General features: G+C 43.5%; 1 non-coding gene across 1 annotated transcript; it reads left to right on the top strand.

Moving 5' to 3' along the window:
• Nucleotides 1-2,416: 2,416 nt before the first annotated feature.
• On the top strand, nt 2,417-2,520 carry LOC129561380 (U6 spliceosomal RNA). The gene has a single exon (XR_008686991.1). It is a non-coding gene; the product is annotated as a U6 spliceosomal RNA (small nuclear RNA).
• The last annotated feature ends 1,314 nt before the right edge of the window (nt 2,521-3,834 follow it).

Here is a 3,834-nt window from a genome sequence, read left to right as displayed (position 1 = left end):
GTATTCATCCTAGAATTGTATCACAGCTCCCTACCTCTTACCAGCCACATCAGGTTATCTGCTGAAATTCTGTGATGGAACCAAGGACTACCTCTTCTGAGTACACTCACTTCCACCGTATACTCTCGAGAGCTCAGTGTGTTGAGATCTCAACTGTCAGTTGATGGCATTTGCATTATTTGGTCCATGTAAATATTCCTCATATCTGAGCTAAATAGGGTACCTGAATTCCATTTTTTAATCTTGTGTAACTTATTTTCCCTTTGCTTAGAATTAACCTTGTTTTTTGTGTGCTTTATTTTTTAGCTATATCTTAGTTTGATTTTTTTCCCCAAATGCTCTAACAGATTTGTCTCAGCTAACAAGCCAGTTTCCAAATTTATTCCAAACGTGTTTAGAGCACTCCACCAGCTCCGTGGTCTGTTCCCTTGGAACACTCTCCCGGCACCTTCAGCCCTGCCCCACTGGAAGGGCCGCATCTGTTGCACACTGTGGTCCTGGGAGCTGCTTTCATCAGCAGCCTGGGACGCGCCGGGAGCTCCCTCTGCCTCGTGTTTCTTTTTTGGTTGCTTTGTGCCCTCACTTTGTCAGAACCCATTGTCTAGTACCTTTCTGACAGAGGGTACCTGGAGTAAGCATTTTGAGATTGTGTACGTCTGAAGATTCTTTTTTCCTCCCTCCATTATATTTCCAATGAATACAGAATTCCGGGTTGAAAACCCTTTTTCGTCTGAGTTCTGGACACTTTGCTCCACTATCTTCTAGTGTCCAGTGAAGTTCTTGAGAAAGAGAACACCATTCTTCCTCCCTTCCCTTTGTCTGCAGCCTCTCCTTCTCTGGAAGCTCTTGGACGCTGTTCTGGATCTCCGCTAATGATAGACTTTAAAATGTTACCCTTATTTCCTGTCCATACTGTAATGCCACTTACACGCTGATATCGTAAGTGGTTCCAGACTCCATCCAAAAAAGCAATAGAATTGCTTTCTAATTCACTGTAGACCATGGACGGTGTCTGGGACTCTGGGGAGGCTTTTATGGACTTTCTCTAGTCCCAGGCATGTGATATGTCAGACAGTTCAGAGACTTACTGGAGAAGGAAATGGAAACTCACTCCAGTACTCTTGCCTGGAGAATCCCAGGGACAGAGGAGCCTGGTGGGCTACTTCCAGGGTCACATGTGTCCAACTCTGTGCGATTGAACAACAATAGCGGAGACTTACATGCTTCAGTCCTAGGTTATTTTCCTTATTATTTCTTTCTTCTGTTGTTCTTTTTTCTGTACTGAATTAATCCTTTTTTTTTATCTTTTCTTTACTTATTTTTGTATTTTTGTTCTACTTTTGAGAGTTTTTCAATTTTTTCCCTGAAATTCTCCACTGATTTTTACAGTTTTTAATGTTCTATTTTTCCAAGAACTCTTCACTGTTTTCCAGTTGTTCGTTTTATAGCATTCCTTTAACCATGATTGTAATAGTATATTTTCTTCTCTCTCTGAGAATATTATAGTGTTAAAAACTTTTTTTCCTCCTCGTGGTCTCTTTCCAAGGTTCTTTTAACTTCTCGTGATTTTAGCCTGTCTTCCATGTTGGAAACTTTCCTTGACTATTGTGTTATGCTTCATCATCCTTTCCTACTTCAGAATGGTGCCTGAAAAGCAAATTGGCAGCTCCAGTGAAGTGGGAGGGATGTCAGAGATGGTGGTCTGGGGAGCTCGCTGTAGAGGGACTGTGTGGGGCGACCCTGAGTGTCAGTACCGGAAGGTCTTGTCTCTGGCGCGGTCCGCTCTGGGGAGGAGCCCTCCTGTCTCCTGTGAGGGCAGGGTGGGCGCAGGAGTAGACGCTGGAAGCGCACATTCTGGCAGCCGCATGGGAAGAGGCAGTTGGGGCCGTGGCGGGGCGCCTTGCGTTCAGAAGTGCTGCTTCGGGGCCTCAGCTCTGCCCTCCTCTGTATGCAGAGTTCTCCGTCCTCTCCCCAGTGAGTCTCTCTGCTTTAGTTTGTCCCAAGAGTAAATCCTTTGCTGCTTCTAGGGATGGGGGAAAGTGTCTGCGGGTCTGGAGTCTCGATGTAAGGCTTTCAAACCAACCGCCTTGTTTAAATCAATATGTCTTCATCACAGCTTCCATCTGTAAATTATGGAAAATTGATAAGAGGACCTAAAAGTCTTGCTGTGTTGCTGTTGGTTTGTCACTGACAGTGGGAAAGACGTTGACATAAGCCTGGAGAATAATGATAGAACATGTGCGAGGCGGGGTCAGAGCCTTAAGGACACACAGGAACAGTTAAAGCATCTGCTGGAGCCAGGATAAATACGTTGAATCCTCAAGTTAGACAGAGTGTTTATTACTGTAAGTGTGTCATAAACAGTCTTATTTTCATATACTTATGTTAATGCATTTCTTCCAAGGATTTTGTTTCAGTGCTTGGTTTGGCAGAATGTGTACTAAAATTGGAACTTAGAGAAGAATAGCATGGCTTATGTGCAAGGATGACAACTACATTTCTGCTCTATTTCACATTTTCAAAAAATTAACCCAAAATTTACCAAAGGCCTAACCATATAAGTTAAAATTATAAAACTCTTAGGAGAAAATAAAGAGGAAACTTTATGATTTTGGATTTACAATGATTTCCTGGGTATGATACCAAAAGCATAGACGACAATGAAAAAGGAATAATTGGACTTCATCAAAATCTGAAAGTTTTCATTTTAGTTTTGGGCACAATAAACAGAGTAAAAAGGTGGTCCACGGGATGGGACAGGATATTTACAAAGCGTGTGTCTGATAATGGATTGCTATCTGGATTGCATAAAGCTCTCCCGCAACTCAGCAACAACAACAAAAATCAATCTGATTAAAGAATGGACAAAAGACTCGAATAAACATTTCTCTGAGGAAGGCACACTAATGTTCAGTAAGCACATGAAAAGATGCTTAACGTTAGGAAGCATTCAATTCAGTTCAGTTCAGTCCCTCAGTCGTGTCCGACTCTCCACAACCCCATGAATCTCAGCACGCCAGGCCTCCCTGTCCATCACCAACTCCCAGAGTTCACTCAAACTCATGTCCACAGAGTCGGTGATGCCATCCAGCCATCTCATCCTCTATTGTCCCCTTTTCCTCCCACCCCCAATCCCTAGGAAGCATCAGAGGAATACAAACCAAGACCAAAATGAGATACCACTTCACATCCCTTAGGATGACCGTGTTTTTTTTAATATATATATATATAAAGGGAAAATAAGAAAAGAGCTGTGAGAATATAGAAATATTGGACCCTCGTGCAATGTGGATAGGAATATGAAAATTATCCAGCAGCAGTGGAAAATAGTGTGATGACGCTTCAAAAAACAAAATATAGGAGTAATTTCACTTCTGGAAGAATACCCAAGAGACATGAAGGCAGAGTTCACAGAGATAGTTGTACGTGCCTATTTGTGGCAGCATTGTTCACAGTTGCCAAACGGTAGAAGCAGCCCAAGTGTCCATCAGGGGTGAGTGGATGAAAGAATGTGGCTATATCCACTTAGTGGCATGTTCTTCTCCTTGAAGAGGCAGGGATTCTGACACATTCAACAGCATAGATGGAGCTTGGGCGATGTGTTCAGGGAGATAAACTTAGCTTGCAAACGGACAGACACTGCGCGGTTCCGCTTGAAGTTCCTCGAGGGGCCAGCCTGGCAGAGAGGAAAGTAAGATGGCGGTTTCCAGGGCCTGAAGGGGAAAGACTGGGGAGGCAGCTTTCAGTGGGCCTGGAGCTTCAGTGTGGGAAGATGAAAAGGCTTTTGGAGACAGACTGTGGTCATGTCTGTACAGCAAGGCGAGCGTACTTAAC

The sequence above is a fragment of the Moschus berezovskii genome, chromosome 10 (assembly GCF_049115385.1).
Source record: "Moschus berezovskii isolate FMDL1 chromosome 10, NW_MosBer_1.0, whole genome shotgun sequence".
Lineage (NCBI taxonomy): Eukaryota > Metazoa > Chordata > Mammalia > Artiodactyla > Moschidae > Moschus > Moschus berezovskii.
This window is presented reverse-complemented; position numbering and strand designations above follow the sequence as displayed.